The following is a 19,265-nucleotide window of genomic DNA, read 5'->3' as shown; positions in this document are numbered from 1 at the left end:
ATCGAGAAGACTTGAGCTATTGGCTTAGGGCCTTGACCTAAATTCCCTAGCAACTGATGCCATCTCTCTCCCTTGTAAATGCCTAAGATTAAATGTCAGATACTGTTTCCTACCTGGTATCTTATTTGAGCCTGAAATGAGCACTTGACCACATAGTTGTGCTGCCCCGAAGACTGCCTATTTCCATCTCCCTAATTTTGCCTCCACTCATCTGCTGACACCTTAATCTGCTACCTTTTCAATTTAACTATTCTGTTGCACTCTTGACTGGCCTCTAGAATATTTCAACAAAGAATGGTTTGATCGGCATTATAAAGACATGGCTGCAGAATGACATGGACTAAGACGTGAATATTGAAGTGTCCATGATGTTTAGGATGGTCAGGAAATTGGAAATGTGGAGATGTGGCACTGTTAAGTAGCACAGTACAGCTGGCTGTGCTAAGTTCATGAAGCCAGGCTGTAGAAACAATTCGGATAGAGTTGAGAAATAATAAAAACAAGTAGCCACTTCTGGGAGGGGTGAACAGACCAACTCACAGTCACCATAAAGTCAAGCAGAGTATAAAGGAAGACAAATGGGAGCCTGTCAGAAAGATAAAATGAGGGAGTTTAGCTCCAAACAGCCCAGGAAAAATCAAGTGGCAAATAATAACCTAGATGAGCTCATAGAATGTCTTCAGGTTAGTTTCTTAGGACAGCGTATTTGTTGAGCTGACCAGAAGTCTCTCTTTCATGAACGTTGTTTGTACAATAAGATAGGATCAATTAATGTTACAGTGAATGCACCCCTAGGTAGCAGTGACCATAATATGAATGAGTTGTAGATTCAATTTAAAAGAGAGAAATGTGGGTCCATGGCTAATGTTTTAAATTTAGATAAGAGCAATATGAGCATATGAAAGCACAGCTTGCAAAAGTGAACTTGCAAATTGATGGGTTTGTCAATAGATGTAGAGTGGCAAACATTAAGGGGATATTTTGTCTATTCTGAAATAGATGCATTTCAAACAGAAGGAAAAAATCCATTGGGTGGGACGACCATCTGTAATTAGAACCGCTAACAATAGTATTAATAGTGGGAGTGGAGGGGAATGCTTATTTTGTGCAGAGTGGCAGAGCAGAAGATTGGACAGAATATAAAGAACAATAAAGAAAGGATTGATAAGGAGAAAGAGTAAGAAAGCTGGCAATAAATATTAAAGCAGATTGTCATAGTTTCTTTCTTTTTTTTAAAAAAGTAGTTAACAAAATGAATCCGTGTCTTCTGGAAAGAGTCTGGGTAATTAATAAGGAAAAATTAAAATGGTAGACAATTTGAAAAGGTACATTTCATCAGTCTTCACTATAAAAGGTACTAGTAACAGAAATAGCTGTAAATCAAGAAATGGATGGAAGGGAGGAATTCAGGAAAGTTGCAATCACCAAGGAAGTAGTATTGAGCAAATCATTGCTGCAGGCAGATAAGAACCTGGATCCTGGTGAATTCTATTCTGGGATCCTAAAAGAAGTGACTAGTGAAATAGTTGACGTGATTAGTTTTCCAACATACCTTAAATCATGGAGTGTTCCATTAGATGGAAAAATAGTGAATGTATCTCCTTTTTGGTCAGAAAGGAAGGGACACTGAAAACAGAAATCAACAGGCTAAATATTTCAAATGCCACTGGGAAGTTGTTAAAAACTGTTATCAAAGAAGTTATAACAGGGTGTTTGGAAAAGTTCAAAATAATCAGTTGAAATTATTTTGTGAAGGGAAATTGTGTTTATTCAATCTTTTGGAATTCTTTGAAGAAGTTGCATGTTCTGTGGATAAAGGAATACCAGTGGATGTCCCATGTGTTAAAATTAAACTGATGGTTTTGGGACTTGCAGATTGGTATGATTAAGAGATTGGCAAGCTAACAGAAAACAATATATACAAATGGGTCATTTTCTGATTGGCAAGGTGTAACAAGTGGCATGCCATAGGGACCAGTGCTGTGGCATCTCAACCTTTTCACACTTGCTATGTGATTTGTATGATGGAGGGGGGAGGGTGCAGTTGCTAAGTTTGCTGATGGCACAAAGATGAGTAGTGAGTTGTGAAACTAGCAGGAGGTTGTTTCGGGATATAATTAGATTGAGTGAGCAAAGATGTAGCAAATGGAGTATCCAGTGGGAAAGTGTGCAATTGTTTAGCTTGGAAGGAAGAATGAAAAAGAATCTAAAGTATGAGAGGTTTCAGAACTGAGATTGGAGGGGCTCTGGGTGTACCAATTCATGAACTGCAAAACGTGAGTGTGCAAGTACAGCAAATAATTAGGAAGATTATCACTTGCTGTGAAAGGAATTGAATTTAAATGTTGCACACTGCCTCTTAATGATGTCTACACATGAGGCCAGTTTCCATTCAGTTGCCAACTCGACCTCTCCACTACTTGTGTGCTGTCAGTCTGTGCCTGTGGAGCCAATCTTTGAACTATAGCTTCCTCCCCTTAAATGTTTTGGAAAGTGAGCCATTGTCTTTTGGTTCCTGTCTCAAACGCTATTTTGGCATTTCAGATTCAACCAAACTATTTGTAACCTCAGTTTCTTGCTTGACCTTGGTTTGAATTCCCAACTCCATATCCTGTGTAAATGTTCAGTTCCATTTCTAGTACTGACTGCCTCATGAGAGCTGCTGGAACTCTTATTCACAAGTCAGCAGCTCAGTGTGTCCAGGGCTCCCTTAGCACTTCACTGAAGTGGCACTTTATATGTTTAGGTTTCCGGGAGCGTGTCTTAATCTGACAAAATTTCTACAACTGAACCAAGTCTCCCAAAATAGTTGAATTAAGATTTTAAATTTTTCTAGCGTTTATTTTTGCATCTAAAATATGACCACTTTAGATGTTCGTATTCAATTTTTTTGTAGCTAAAGATGCAGGGTATCAATTAAGGAAACTAGATTCATTTTCCTCTTTTTTTTACAATTCTGTATGGTGAATTGTGAACTGAATTGTACAAGACTCTTGTGATATACTTAAATGAAGGCAAGCCAGTACCAAATGAATTCTTCTCTCTTAGACCCTGACCCTTACTTTCTACAGCCACCTTTTCTTAATATTGGTAAGATTTTAGAGTTCATTATTAAGGATGAGATTATGGAGTACTTGGAAGTGCATGGCAAAATGAGACTAGGTCAGCACAGCTTTGTCGAAGGGAAGTCATACCTGATATATCTGGTAGAATTCTTTCAGAGATAATGAATAAGTTAGACAAAGGAGAACCAGTGAATGTGATCTATTTGGATCTCCAGAAGTTCTTTGGCAAGGCGCTGCAAAGGAGGCAGATGACACATAGACAGGTGGAGGGGTAGTTTAATTTTGAAGAAGCTGGGAGGCTGCAGGAAGAATTATACAAGTGAGCAAATGGACAAAGTGGTAAATGGAATATAATATGGGAAAGTTTGAGGTTATGCACTTTGATAGAAAGAATAAAGGCATATTTTCTAAATGGGGAAAAGCTTTTGGAAATCTAGAATTGAGAGTCCTCGTTCAGGATTCTTTTACAGTTAGCGTGCAGATTCAGTTGGCAGTTAGGAAGGCAAATACAATGTTAACATGTATTTCAAAACTGCTTGAATATAAGAGTAGGGATGTGTACTGCTGTGGTTTTAAAAGGCTCTGATCAGACCACATTTGGAATATTGTGAGCAGTTTTTGGCCCTGTACCTAAGGAAGGAGATGTTGGCATTGGAGGGGATTGAGAGGAGGTTCACAAGGATGATCCTGGGAATTAAGGGCTTGTGGTTTAGGATTCTGGGTCTGTATTTGATGAAATTTAGGAGGATGTGGGGGATCTCATTGAAACTTACTGAATACTGAGAAGCCTGGATAGAGTGAACTTGGAGAAGATGTTTTCATTTACAGTCTGCTTTGCTATAATGTGTACTTCAGTGAGAATTGGCTTTAATGTGATTGCAGATTTCTGACTGTTATTGCACAGTGCAAACTTTCCTTACCTGTATTGGCTACAATGCGATTCCGGCCTCATTAATTTAAATGATGTGGCTATTGCACAATTTTCTTAATGCGAAATCGCAGAAGAATGGAACTAATGCGTTATATCAGGACTGACTGTATTACGAGAGACTAGCACCCGAGAGCACCGCTTCTGTGAAGGGATGACTCTGTAGAACTGAGATGAGAAATTTCTTGATGCAGAGTGATGAATCTATGGAACGCATTGCCACAGAAGGCATTGGCGGCCAAGTCACTGAGCATCTTTAAGACAAACATTGACAGGCTCTTTATTAGTAAAGGGTCCAAGGATTATGGAGAGAGAGAGCAGGAGAAGGGAATTGAGAAACATTTCAGTCATAATCAAATGGAGGGGACTCAATGGGTCAATTGGTGGAATTCTGCTCCTTTCTCATGATTTTATGGTTTTAATGGTCTAAATAAGTGAAACTGCTAATTTGTGCAGTATTGAGAGTAATGTTTTACTATAGTGTTTTGTTCATTTAAGAATTCGATGGAACTGCTCTCTCAACACCTTCACAAATCAACCTTACACTTAGGTTATTTTGATCTTGTTGGGTTAGATTGGAATGGACTGAAATTTGGGCTTCCTTTTCATCCGGAGTTAGGTTTATTTTCCTTTCTAGTCAGTCTGCTGAAAGAAGTTTAGAAGTTTTGCTTCTAGTTTTGTGTGTGTATATATTCATACCTTAAGCTAGTCCTTCAGCATACACAGCTTAGTTGAACAAAGTTTTAATATTGTTTTCAGATACTTTTTTTTAAATACAGTTCTAAAGATCAGCCAATAGGACAAGGAGTGGCAGATGTAGTTTAATTTAGATAAGTATGCAGTGCTGCATTTTGGAAAGGCAAATCAGGGCAGGACTGATCCACTTAATGGGGAGTGTTTGGGGAGTGTTGCTGAACAAAGTTCACAGTTCCTTGAAAATGGAGCTGCAGGTGGACAGGATGGTGAAGAGGGTGTTTGGTATGCTTTCCTTTATTGGTCAGAGCATTGAATAAAGGAGTTGGATGGTCACGTTGTGGCTGTATAGGACATTGGTTAGGCTGCTTTTGGAATACGGCATGCAATTCTGGTATCCCTGCCATAGGAAGGATGTTGTGAAACATTAAAAGAAATCAGAAAAGATTTGCAAGGATGTTGCCAGTGTTGGAGGGTTTAAGCTATAGGGAAAGGCTGAATAGACTGAGGCTATTTTCCCTGGAACATTGGAGGCGGAGGGGTTACCTTTTATCAAGGTTTGTAAAATCGTGAGGAGCATGGATATGGTAAATAGCCAAGGTCTTTTCCCTGGAACTGGGAGAGTCCAGAACTATATGGCATAGGTTTAAGGTGAGAGGGAAAAGATTTGAAAGGGACCTAAGGGGCAACGTTTCATGCAGAGGGTGATGCGTGTATGGAATGATCTGCCAGAAGTGGAGATTGGTATAATTATAACATCAGAAAGGCATATGGATGGGCATATTAATAAGAAGGGTTTAGAGGGATATGGCACAAATGTTGACAAATGGGACTGGATTTTTCTGGTCTGCATACATGAATTGGATCAAAGGGTCTGTTTCTGTGCTGTATATCTCGATTCTATTGGATTTCAACGTTGAAACAAAATCCCATGTTCTAGGGTACTAGTAACAAGTGAAGAGGGGTAGTTGTAAAATTTAATGCACATGGGATTCAGTGAAGAATACAAGATAAACTCGCATTTATAACTCCTCCCTATCTAAGTTGAGACCTTGCCTTCTCACTATCTTTCTGTCTCTCCTTTTGTGACCTTGTTTAGGACCTACAAAATTGTACGTAGCTTTATAAATATGTTTTACATTTTTTTTTGTAAAATAGTCTTACAATTAACCTAACATTTTTGTACTGAAGTCCATATTGTTCTATACACTAACCTTGGCAATGATTGAAGGTCTGAGCTGACAGTTTTACATGTTTAACAAGTATTTCTGGAAGCTCAGCACAAACCCCGAACAATTAACTGTGCAGTGCTTAGACCTAATTGAACAAGCTGGCTTCTCTCCATTGGTGAGATGTAGAAATGATGCTGAATTCTTAACGCCTTCGATGGTTTGTGTTTGGAGTCATAAATCTTCCACATTTCACCCTGGTATCCATAGTAGCAATTTAACAAACGCTTTAGGCAAAGTGTATTAGCTCGACTCTTCCGTATGACAGGGAGTCTATAAAAGCAAGACTGAAGACCTTTCAGTGATGTAATGGGATGGCTGGCCTGAAATCTGAGCCGTCAGTAATTACTGTGTGGTTATCATAGAGAGAAAGAGGGTGTGGAACATTTTTCTACTTTGCACCCGGTAACCAGGAAGCACTACAACTGGAGCAGAGATGTTCTACAGACTTCCTGAATGATTCCCTTTTTAAGATTTCTGAACGGCGTCAGGTTTAGCAGCAGGTAGGAGATATCTAGAAACTGGACTAAAGCTTGCTGATCGTTGAAGTTCGACAGCCTTTTGAGGGAGTGAAGATTTCGACATGCTTAACCTCCGCATCTTAATTTAGTTCCCAGACGCGAGCAAACGACGTCCTAACGCACAGCTGTACCCAGATTGTTCGGTAAACAGCATACTTTCAACTTTAAGTAAAAGTCTCAAACGCAGGATAAAAGCCAAGTATTAGCAGCTGCGAGTTGACCAAAGGTTAAGAGTTGGAGTGTCAGTATCTGATTGGGTCCTAGTTGAAATGCAAGTAACTTTTTTTTGGAACAAATAGCTTGCAAACTGTTTTGGTTTTCCTTAAGGATTTTGGGATTTTTGTTTCGTGGTTTATAAAGCCAAAGGTTTAATTTGTTCACCTTTGCGAGTGATACGAGGCTTTTTGAATCCGTGCAAATGTCTTAATATAGTAGAAATAGAATCTACGTTGATTCAGTTTTTTTGCTGATTCAGAATTGGGGTCTTTTTGTGGCTTTCCATTGGTGAGCAGTCAAGTACAAATGTCTATCTATTCGCTGTTAAACGTTGTGAATATTTTTCACACATATGGAAATGAAATGATTTCTTTAGAAAGATAAGTAACGGAAGGACTTGGACTTAGTTGGCTTAAAAAGAAATGAGTGAGAGGTGAGAATATTTTGTATAAATGTTAGTTATAATCAGGATTGCTTTACTTGGAAAACTGGTGAAATGCATATCAATAGATTTTGAAAGAGTAAGCTAGATAGTAAAAGCTACTAAGCTAGTAAAAGGAACCATTTGCATGGCTTTGTTGAAAAGTGGATAAGTGGGACACTGTTTATTTTCTCTAAAATAAATTTAATGTCTTCCTGTGCTATATTGTCTGAGTGCAGCACACTGTAATTGGGAAATTATCCATTATATCAGACTTCATGCCTGGAAGTCATAATATTCAATATCAATGCCAATTGCAGCTTTCAAAATACAACATTTTCTCACCTACAATCTTGTCAATACACAAGATTTGAACTTTTTTTTGATATTCACAGTATTGGGGTGTTTTGGCAGAAACAGCCAGATTTGAGGAGGAGCTTTTTTATACCGCTGTTAATCTTTAGAAAAAGGTCAAGTTTGAAGATATCCAGTTTATTTCCCCTTTTCTTAATTGCCAAAAGGAGTGACTTTTATTTGATCAGTCAAATTCATTTTTTCAGTGGGAACCAATCACATGCAACCCACAAACAAGTGAAAGTATCTGGAGATGAAGAATCGAGGAACGATTCTGCCCTGATGAGCTAAAAGTACCATCTCAGTGAACTGTGTGAACAGAGGGTTCCCAATCAATCTCTCTGACCATAACAGCATATTTTTTAAAAATCTGTGTTTTTGAGGGGGACTGTGAAGTTTCTTAAGGAGATTAGAGTTTCAACTGGAGGACTGTGAATATTGGTGTGCCACAAGGGTTGCTGCTTTTCATCATACGTATGGTTTGGATGTGAACATAGGAGGTATGGTTAGTAAATATACATATGATACCAAAATTGGAGGTGTAATGGACAGTGAAGCAGGTTACCTCAGAGTCCAAAGGGATCATGATCAGATGAGTCAATGGGCTGAGAAGTGACAGATGGAGTTTAATTTAGATAAATGTGACGTGCTGCATTTTGGAAAGGCAATTCGGAGCAAGATTTAGGCAATTAATTATAAGGTCCTGGGGAATGTTGCTGAACAAACCATCCTTCGTGTGCGGATTCATAGTTCCTTAAAAGTGGAGTCACAGGTACATAGGATAGTGAAGAACGCGTTTGGTATACTTTCTTTTATTGGCCAGTGGATGGAGAGGATTTGGCAAGAACTTTCGAAAGCTGATTGGATGCAGATGTTCGCAGGTAAAGGGATGGCTGGGAAATGGGAAGCCTTCAGAAATGAGATAACAAGAATCCAGAGAAAGTATATTCCTGTCAGGGTGAAAGGTAAGCCTGGTAGTTATAGGGAATGCTGGATGACTAAAGAAATTGAGGGTTTGGATAAGAAAAAGAAGGAAGCATATGTCAGGTATAGACAGGATAGATTGAGTAAATCCTTGGAAGAGTATAAAGGAAGTAGGAGTATACTTAAGAGGGAAATCAAGAGGGCAAATGGGCACATGAGATAGCTTTGGCAAATAGAATTAAGGAGAATCCAAAGGGTTTTTACGAATATACTAAGGACAAAAGGGTAACTAGGGAGAGAATAGGGCCCCTCAAAGATCAGCAAGGTGGCCTTTGTGTGGAGCCACAGAAAATGAATATTTTGCATCAGTCTTTACTGTGGAAAAGGATATGGAAGATATAAACTGTAGAGAAATAGATGGTGACATCTTGCAAAATGTCCAGATTACAGAGGAGGAAGTGCTGGATGTCTTGAAATGGGTAAAGGTGGATAAATCCCCAGGACCTGATCAGGTGTACCCGAGAACTCTGTGGGAAGCAAGAGAACTGATTGCTGGACCTCTTGCTGAGATATTTGTATCATTGATAGTCACAGTAAGGTACCGGAAGATTGGAGGTTGGCAAACGTGGTGCCACTGTTTAAGAAGGGCAGTAAAGACAAGCCAGGGAACTATAGACTAGTGAACCTGACCTCGGTGGTGGGCAAGGTGTTGGAGGGAATCCTGAGGGACAGGATGTGCATGTATTTAGAAAGGCAAGGACTGATTAGGGATAGTCAACATGGCTTTGTGCGTGGGAAATCATGATTGAGTTTTTTTTTGAAGAAGTAACAAAGAAGATTGAGGGCAGAACAGTAGATGTGATCTATATGGACTTCAGTAAGGCGTTCGACAAAGTTCCCCATGGGAGACTGATTGATTAGCAAGTTTAGATCTCATGGAATACAGGGAGAACTAGCCATTTGGATACAGAACTGGCTCAAAGGTAGAAGAGAGAAGGTGGTGGTGGAGGGTTGTTTTTCAGACTGGAAGCCTGTGACCAGTGGAGTGCCACAAGGATTGGTGCTGGGTCCTCTACTTTTTGTCATTTACATAAATGATTTGGATGTGAGCATAAGAGGTACAGTTAGTAAGTTTGCAGATGACACCAAAATTGGAGGTGTAATTGACAGCAAAGAGGGTTACCTCTAATTACAGTAGGATCTGGACCAGATGGGCCAATGGGCTGAGAAGTGGCAGATGGAGTTTAATTCAGATAAATACGAGGTGCTGCATTTGGGAAAGCAAGGTTCATAGCTCCTTGAAAGTGGAGTCACAGATGCATAGGATAGTGAAGAAAGCGTTTGGCATGCTTTCCTTTGTTGGTCAGAGTATTGAGTACAGGAGTTGGGAGATCGTGTTGCGGCTGTACAGGACATTGGTTAGGCCACTGTTGGAATATGGCATGCAACTCTGGTCTCCTTCCTATCGGAAAGATGTTGTGAAACTTGTAAATCTTTTCTGAACCCTTTCAAGGATGTTGCCAGGATTGGAGGATCTGAGCTACAGGGAGAGGCTGAACAGGCTGGGGCTGTTTTCCCTTGAGCATCGGAGGCTGAGGGGTGAACTTAGAGGTTTACAAAATTGACGAGCATGGATAGGATAAATAGACCAAGTCTTTTCCCTGGGATGGGGGAGTTCAGAACTAGAGGGTGAGAGGGGAAAGATATAAAAGAGACCTAAGGGGCAACATTTTCACACAGGGTGGTGTGGGTATGGAATGAACTGCCAGAGGAAGTGGTGGAGGCATTTAGATGGGTATATGAGTAGGAAGGGTTTGGAGGGATATGGGCCGGGCGCTGGCAGGTGGGACTAGATTGGGTTGGGATATCTGGTCGGCATGGACGGGTTGGACCAAAGCGTCTGTTTCCATGCTGTGCATCTGTGACTCTGTTGCGGTTGTACAGGACATTGGTTAGGTCACTTTGGAATACTGCATACAATTCTGGTCTCTCTCCTAGTAGAAGGTTATTATGAAACTTGAAAGGGTTCAGAAAAGACTTACAAGGATTTTACTAGGGTTGGAGGATTTGAGCTGAAAGTAGAAGCTTAATAGGCTGGGGCTCTTTTCCCTGGAACATTGCAAGCTGAGGAGTGACCTCATAAAGGTTTATAACATCGAGGGCATGGATAGCATAAAAAGACAAGGTCTTTTTTTCTGGTCTGGGGCTGTCTAGAACTAGAGGTCATGGATTTAAGGTGACAGGGTAAATATTTAAAAAGGACCTAAGGGGCAGCTTTTTCATGCAAAGGTTAGTACGTGTGGGGAATGAGTTGCCAGAAGAAGTAGTGGAGGTTGGTACAATTACAGCATTTAAAAGACATCTGGATGGGTATATGAATAGGAAGAGTTTAGAAGGAAGCTGGGAAATGGGAGTAAATTAATTTAGGGGATCTGGTTGGTATGGACTAGCTGGACTAAAGGGTCTGTTTTCATGCTGTACACCTGTGACTGCAAATGCTGACAGTTTAGATTAGATTAGAGTCCCTATATTGCAGAAACTGGCCCTTCGGCCTAACAAGTCTACACCAACCCTCCGAAGAGTAACCCACCCAGACCTATTTCCCACTGACTAATGTACCTAACACAATGGGCAATTTAGAATGGCCAAGTCACCTGACCGGCACATCTTTGGGCTGTGGGAGGAAACCGGAGCGCCTGGAGGAAACCCACACCAACACAGGGAGAATGTGCAAACTCCACACAGTCACCCAAGGCTAGAATCCAACCTGGGTCCCTGACTCTGTGAGGCAGCAGTGCTAACCACTGAGACACCGTGCTGTCCGGTGCTTACTTGTAGTCATATTTTTATTTTAATAAATAGTCATTTTTGATAAGTTCAGAAACTTGGTCTTTGTTTTCTGTCAAGTCAGATCTAAAAGATACGTAAAGTGGGGAATTTTGAGAACCAACTCCAGAAGTTGTGATGCTTGATTTCCAGTATACTACCCCAGAGAGGGATAGCAATCATTAGTATGAAGTTGTGTTGTATTGTGCAGAGAAGGGCAATTTATAATAACCATTCGGTTTAGTGTAAAGAATTGTTTGTGCTTCACCTTGAAAACTGAAACAACAATGTGAATGATCTTCGTAAACTGAAAAGTCTTTTTCAGCTCCAATTTTTTGATCAACATCCAAAGCATCTTTTTGGAGTGGATACATAATCTCATAATCACATAATTGATCTTGAAATGCAGCATTTCCTCTCTAATTTTATATTAATGTGTTATTGAAATAATGGATTAATTTATTAAAACGTTTTCTCCCATGTGAGATATCAAATTTGACCAAAATGAAAGGATACATGACAAATTCTCAAGTATCTGGCTGAGTGGTACATGAGAGAAGCTTAGGAATGCTCCTCTAACTTTTCTCTCTTCTTCTTTGTTACATATAGCTGACCAGTACTACATTCTCTCTCACAACAGAATTAATCAGATTAGAAGATTGTTCCTACCTACAGAACTGAATTTTCAACCACACTGATGTTAAAGATTGTTTTAAAGCACAGCTTTTGTTCAATGAGGACATTGTGTTCTAAAATTGATGTGGATAAATGGAATTAAGATACATATCAACCTTAATCTAATTGGATTGGTAAACAGGTTGGAATTGCTGAATTGTCGTCTCCTTCCTTCCGGTTTGGTGTTCTTATGCCCTTAAAAGGGTAGCAGGCAGCTACTTCATCACAAAGAAAATTGAGTGAGATGGGTGAACTTGAGGATCGTTGTAAATAGGCAACAAGAGTCAAAGGCGAGATGAGAAGTTTTTTGTGTTTTGTGTTCTGGGATCTTCTGTTTTAAAGGATGAAAAACAAAAAGGATTGCTGCATGAAGGAGAGTGGTGAGGGAACTGCACATTTGAAGAGCCAGCACAGGCATTATTGACTGACTCTTTTGTTGACAATTTCTTGGTGAACCTTAATGTGAGATGAAGGGAGAAAGGAGACTGGGTGGGGTCTTGCATAGACCAGAAGGCATATAGAAAGGCAGGGCAGGCAGAAGATCTGGAGTGCTGCCCCTTCCCCTTCAATCTGCTGTAGCATGTTCTGTTTAGCAGGTGGCACTGGCCTTTTTGAAAGATTTTTTTTTTCTAGTGATTTGCTTGCATCAGAATTTTTTTGGTTGATGCAATTGCAAACTTTTGGAGAATGTTATTCGGCTTCTGTTGAATTGGCTTCTGTGATTCCGATACTCAGCAATGTGGCAAAGCACAATGCATAAATGACCGTTCACTGTCCCTCTGAGGGGATTTCAATACAAAAATGCCAACAATGAAAAAGGAGCAGAAGTAGGGTTTGGTCCCTGTAACCTGGCCTGCTATTCAATCAGATCATGGCAGATCTATTGATTTGTAACTTGAATTCTTCATTTTTATTAATTCCCAATTAACCCTTGACTCCCTTCCTTAACAATACATCTATTTCTGTCTTAAAAATGTTCCATGATCTGCTTTTGGCCTTCTGAAGTGGAGAGTTCCAAAGCCTCTTCAATCTCTTCCACAAAATGAAACATCTTTCCACGTCCACCTTTGTTGAGACCATTTCAGATCTTTAACACATCAGTCAAGGCACAAGATGGCTTGGCCAACCTATCCTCCTAAGACAATATGTTCACCAAGTGTGACATTGTCTGCACTTCCGATAGCCCCACATTCACCAGGATTATGATTGTGAATCCCTTGTCATCAGCATCCTAGGGGTCATCATTGACAGACTTTTGTGTACCAGCCATACAAACACTCACTACAGGAGCTCAACAGAAGCTGGGTACTATCTGATGAATAACTTGCTTCCTGACTCCCCAGAGCCTTTCCTCTATTCGTAATACAACGGTCATGAATGTGGAGGAGTAATCTATACATGACTAGCTGGGTGTGACTTTACCAGCAATCAAAAGGTATCACACCATCCAAGATAAGATCAACCTGTTTGATCATCACCCTGGCTGCCATCTAAACATTGACTGCCTTTGCTACCATGACAGCATTGTGTGCCACTTACAAGTTCCTTTGCCGAAGGGCAAAAGTTGCAGATGTATGGGAATAACAGCATCTGCAAACTCCCCTCTAAGCTATGTGTGATTCTGACTTGGGATTATTTTGTGACTTATTGTCACTGGTCAAAAAAAAAATGGAATTCCTTCCCAACACCTTTGAATACATCTCGTCTAGATGGACTGTAACAATTCAAGAAGGACTTTTGGGGGTGGATAATAAATGCTGAATTTGCCAGAAAACAAATATAAAGAAGTCTTGTGTTATTGATCACTTCTTGTGTATAGAAGAAACTCTGTGGGGATCTCCACCTGTCCTTTTTTTTTTGTTTAATCCTTTGAACAACTTGCTTTTTTCAAAAAAATAAAGCTTCAGCACTGTTAAATTCATTGACAACATTCTGCAGTGTTACATTCAGATTTGAATAACAGACGCATTTCATCTTGCCTTTCTTGCACGTTTCAAAAAAAAACAGTTACTTGAATAAATTGGTCCCATGGTAATTCATTCTGGTTCAGTTTCTGTAAACTAAATATCAGGTCGAGAGGGAAAGAGCTGATGCTAACTGGAGCAGACTGATATAATTGAACAAGTGCCATCTTCTCTGGTCATGTTACTAGGCCTCTGTTTTGTAATGTATTTTGTTTCATTTTTAACTGGCATTGTGGTGTGTTAGGTTTCTCCCTTCAGCTTTTCGTTTTATTTAGTCATAGAGATGGACAGTGCGGAAACAGACCTTTCAGTCCAACCCATCCATGCAAACCAAATATCCCAACACAATCTGGCATCTGGCCCATATCCTTCCAAACCCATCCTATTTATATACTCATCCAGATGCCTTTTTAAATGTTGCAATTGTACTAGCCTCTGCCATTTCTTTTGGCAGCTGATTCCATACATGTACTAGGGGCAGCACGGTGGCACCAGTGTCCTGGGTACAATTCCTGCCTGTCTGTGTGGAGTTTGCACATTCTCCCTGTGTTTGCGTGGGTTTCCTCCGGGTGCTCCGGTTTCCTCCCACAATCCAAAAGATGTGCAGGTCAGGTGAATTGGCCATGCTAAACTGCCCACAGTGTTTAGGTGTGTTAGTCAGGGGTAAATATAGGGTAATGGGTTTGGGTGAGTTTCTCTTCGGAGGGGTGGTGTGGACTTGTTGGGCCGAAGGGCCTGTTTCCGCACTGTAGAGAATAGGGGCAGCATGGTGGCACAATGGTTAGCACTGCTGCCTCTCAGCGCCAGAGACCTGGGTTCAATTCCCACTTCAGGCGACTGACTGTGTGGAGTTTGCACATTCTCCCCGTGTCTGTGTGGGTTTCCTCCGGGTGCTCCAGTTTCCTCCCATGCTCCAAAAATGTTCAGGTTAGCTAAATTGGCCATGCTAACTTGCCAGAAGTGTTAGGTGAAGGGGTAAATGTAGGGGAATGGGTCTGGGTGGGTTGCTCTTCGGAGGGTTGGTTCCACACTGTAAGTGATCTAAAATACCATCCTCTTTGAAAATGTTGCTCCTTAGGTCTCTTATATCTTTCCCCCCTCACCCTAAACCTATGTCCTCTAGTTCTGGACTCCCCCACCCCAGGGAAGAGACTGTCTATTTATCCTATCCATGCCCCTATAAGGTCACCCCTCATCCTCCAATGCTGCAGGGAAAACAGCCCCAAACTCAACCACTCCCTTTCGCTCAAATCCTCGAACTCTGGCAACATCCTTGTGAACCTTTTCTGATTTCTTTCATGTTTCAGATCATCCTTCTGATAGGAAGGAGACCAGAATTACATGCAATATTGCAACAGTGGCCTAACCAATGTCCTGCGTAGCCACAGTATGACCTCCCAACTCCTGTACTCAATACTCTGACCAATAAAGGAAAGCATACCAAACGCTGCCTTCACTATCCTATCTACCTGTGACTCCACTTTCAAGGAGCTATGAACCTGCACTCCAAGGTCTCTTTGTTCAGCAACACTCCCCAGGACCTTACCATTCAGTGTATAAGTCCTGCCATGATTTGCTTTCCCAAAATGCAGCACCTTGCATTTATCTAAATTAAACTTCATCTGCCACGTCTCAGCCCATTGGGCAATCTGATCAAGATTCTACTATAATCTGAGATAACCTCCTTCGCTGTCCACTATACCTCCAATTTTGGTATCCAATTTTACTAACTATACTTATTTTGCTCACATCCAAATAATTTATTTAATGATGAAAAGTAGTGGGCCCAACACCGATCCTTGTGGCACTCCACTGGTCACAGGCCTCCAGCCTGAAAAACAACTCTCCACCACCACCCTCTGTCTTCTACCTTTTGAGCCAGTTCTGTATCCAAATAGCTAGTTCTCCCTGTATTCCATGAGATCTAACCTTGCTAATCAGTTTCCCATGGGGAACCTTGTCGAATGCATTATTGAAGTCCATCTAGATCACGTCCACCGCTCTGCCCTCCTCAATCTTCTTTGTTACTTCTTCAAAAAACTCAATCAAGTTTGTTAGACATGATTTCCCATGCACAAAGCCACATTGACTATCCCTAATCAGTCCTTGCCTTTCCAAATACATGTACATCCTGTTCATCAGGATTCCCACCAACAACTGCCCACCACCAACATAAGGTCACTGGTCTATACTTCCCTGGCTTGTCCTTTACTACCTTTCTTAAACAGTGGCAACACGTTAGCCAACCTCCAGTCTTCTGGCACCTTTCCTGTGACTATTAATGATACAAATATCTCAGTAAGAGGCCCAGCAATCACTTCTCTAGCTTCCCACAGAGTTCTAAGGTACACCTGATTAGGTCCTGAGGATTTATCCACTTTCGTGTGTTTCAAGACATTCACTCCTCTATAATATGGGCATTTTGCAAGATGTTACCATCTATTTCCTTGCAGTCTATATCTTCCATATCCTTTTCCATAGTAAATACCGATGCAAAATACTAATTTGGTATCTTCCCCCCATTTTCTGCAGCTCCACACAAAGGCTGCCTTGCTGATTTTTGAGGGGCACTATTCTCCCCCAGTTATCCTTTTTAGATTAGATTCCCTACAGTGTGGAACCAGGCAATTTGGCTCAACAAGTTCACACTGACCCTCTGAAGAGCAACCCACCCAGACCCATTTCCCTCTGACTAATGCACCTAACATTATGGGCAATTTAGCATGGCCAATTCACGTAACCTGCACATCTTTGGACTGTGGGAGGAAACCGGAGAACCCGGAAGAAACCCACACAGACACTGGGAGAATGTGCAAACTCCACACAGACAGTTGCTCGAGGCTGGAATCGAACCTGGGACCCTGGTACTGTGAGCCACCGTGCTGCCCCTTAATACATTTGTAAAAACCCTTTGGATTTTTCTTAACCCTATTTGCCAAAGTGATTTCATGACCCCTTTTTTCCCTCCTGATTTCCCTCTTAAATATACTCCTACTGCCTTTATACTCTTCTAAGGACTCACTCGATCTATCTTGTCTCTACCTTTACATTTCTTCCTTCTTTTACCTTAACCGAACTATCGATTTCTTTAATCATCCGGTATTCTCTACACTTACCAGCCTTTCCTTTCACCGTAACAGGAATATACTGTCTCTGGACTCTTGTTATCTCATTTTGGAAGATTCCCTTTTTCCAGCTGGCCCTTTACCTGTGAATATCTGCCCCCGATCGGCTTTTGAAAGTTCTTGCCTACTACTGCCAAAATTAGCCTTCCTCCAATTTAGAGCTTCAACTTTGAGATCTGGTATGTCCTTCTCCATCACTATTTTAAAACTAATAGAATTATGGTCGCTCTCCCCCACTGACACCTCAGTCAGCTGCCCTTCCCCATTTCCCAAGAGTAGTTAAGTTTTGCACCTTCTTTCGTAGGTACATCCACGTATTGAATCAAAATTTTCTTGTACACACTTAATAAATTCCTCTCCTTAAAACTATGGCAGTCCCAGTCTATGTTTTGAAAGTTAAAATCCCCTACCATAACCACCCTATTATTCTTGCATCCCACATTTTCTTTCTTTGGTACTCTTTGATTGCAGATCTTTGCATGTCTGCCAGCCAGTTTACTTAGAACAAGTAAATGTCAGACCTACCAACAATTACATCATTGGTTTGTATCTTATGTTCCTCCCATTGCCATGGCGGTGTTGCCATGCTCTAAATTCATCACTAAGGTGATTGGTACAGCATCGGAGACTTGAAACAAAAACAATATGGGATCAAATTACTGCAGATGCTGGAATATGTCCTGAAAAAAATGCTGGCAATCACAGCGGGTCAGGCAGCATCCCTGGAGAGAAAGCAAGCTAGTGTTTCTGGTCTAGATGACTCTTCAGAGGTGCAGTGAAGTTTGGAGGGATGGCATTTATGCTGTAGTGAGTCAGGGTGGGGTTGGTATGGAGTACTAATGAAGAAAGGATGTTGATAGTTCAAATTAAGTGATCAAAATGTGAGAACGTAAAGCATTGGTGTGTCTAACTGCAGACTTGAGAGAGCAGGCAGTCCCATTGTGGTGTGAGAAGGGGAGAGAGGACATGCTGACAGAGAATATAACTAGTAAAGCTCAAAAAGGAAAGGAATGGGAGGAAGTTCACAATTTTGAGGGTATTGAAGTCAATATAGAGCCAGGAAGGCGGTCAGGTGCCTAGTCTGAAGATGCGATGTTGTTCTTCTAGTTTGTGTTGTGATTCACTAGAGCATTGTAGCATGCTGAGGATAGACATGTGGGCTGTGTTAAAATGACCAGCTATGGGAAGGTTTGGGTTCTGCTTCCATACAGACCGGAGGTGTTCTGCAAATTTGTCACCCAGTCTGTGTTTGGTTTCTCCAATGTAGAGTAGGCCACCTTAGGTGCAGTGAATACACTACACAAGATTGTAGAGGTACAGGTGAAATGCTGCTTCACTTGGAGAGATATTTTTGGCCCTTGGATGGTGGGCAGGGAGGATGTGTAGGGGACGGTGTTGCAACTTCTGCAGGTACATGGCAAGGTGCTGTGGGAAGGGGTGATGGAGAATTAGTGGTGTTGGTTGAGGAATTGACTAGGGTGCCCTGGAGGGAATGATCCCTGTGAAACGCAAGCAGGGGGAGTGAGGAGAAGACGTGTTTGATGGTGGTGTTCTGCTTGACTTGTTTGAAATGACTAAGAATGATCCTTTTGAATGTGGAACTAGTGGGTGAAAGGGGAGGTCAAGGGGATCCCGATCACACAGTTGAGTGATGGGAAGGGTAAGGATGGAAGTGCAGGTGATAAGAAAGGATGTTGTTGAGGGCCGTGTCAACCACAATAAACAGGAAACCACTTATGGAAGGGATTCTGCAGAGATTATTCTCTCCAGGACGCAAAGCATGAACTCAGCAGATCTGGCAGTATCTGCAGGAAAACAGCAGAGTTTCTGCAATATCAGTTATTGTTTTAGATCTCCAGCATCTGCATTTCTTTGTTTTATTATAGCAGAGACTTGAATGGACTCAGAGTTCGGAAGTATTTTGTGAAAATTGGCACTGCCTAAAAGGCGTTATGACTGGCACTCACTTTGAATCAGTTCATTGTATCACTTTCTTTTGTAATTTTTGTACAAGTTCCTTTTTAAGTAGGTTTTGTGAAGTTGTCTGAACAGGTTTAACTGGGCAAATATCTTACTACTAGTACTAATTCGTAACAGACTGTTCTCAATCCAATTCTTAACCAGCAGACACTACAACCTTTTGCTTTAAAGAAATCCCTATTTTAACTATTCCTTTATCTGTCAGAGGATATTATGCTTTGGTGAGATGCATGGTGGAGTCCTGACAGTGAGTATGCTTCCTGATGGCTATTAAAATGTTTATGACTGTTAATGGCCTTGAAGCCTGGAGCTCTAGTTTTACTCTGGCATGCATTGTCTGAAAC

The 19,265-nt window shown here is 41.1% G+C and overlaps 1 protein-coding gene across 4 annotated transcripts in view; it reads left to right on the top strand.

Moving 5' to 3' along the window:
- Positions 1 to 19,265, top strand: part of LOC132819818 (unconventional myosin-VI-like) — a 273,784-nt gene that overhangs the window by 63,163 nt on the left and 191,356 nt on the right. The window contains exon 1 of one of the 4 annotated variants that reach the window (XM_060831641.1): positions 6,318 to 6,418. The exons of 2 other annotated variants lie outside the window; for them this stretch is intronic. The gene's annotated coding sequence lies outside the window, so the exon portion shown is untranslated. One more of the 4 variants, XM_060831640.1, reaches the window with a different exon arrangement.

Source organism: Hemiscyllium ocellatum, chromosome 10 (assembly GCF_020745735.1).
Source record: "Hemiscyllium ocellatum isolate sHemOce1 chromosome 10, sHemOce1.pat.X.cur, whole genome shotgun sequence".
Lineage (NCBI taxonomy): Eukaryota > Metazoa > Chordata > Chondrichthyes > Orectolobiformes > Hemiscylliidae > Hemiscyllium > Hemiscyllium ocellatum.
This window is presented reverse-complemented; position numbering and strand designations above follow the sequence as displayed.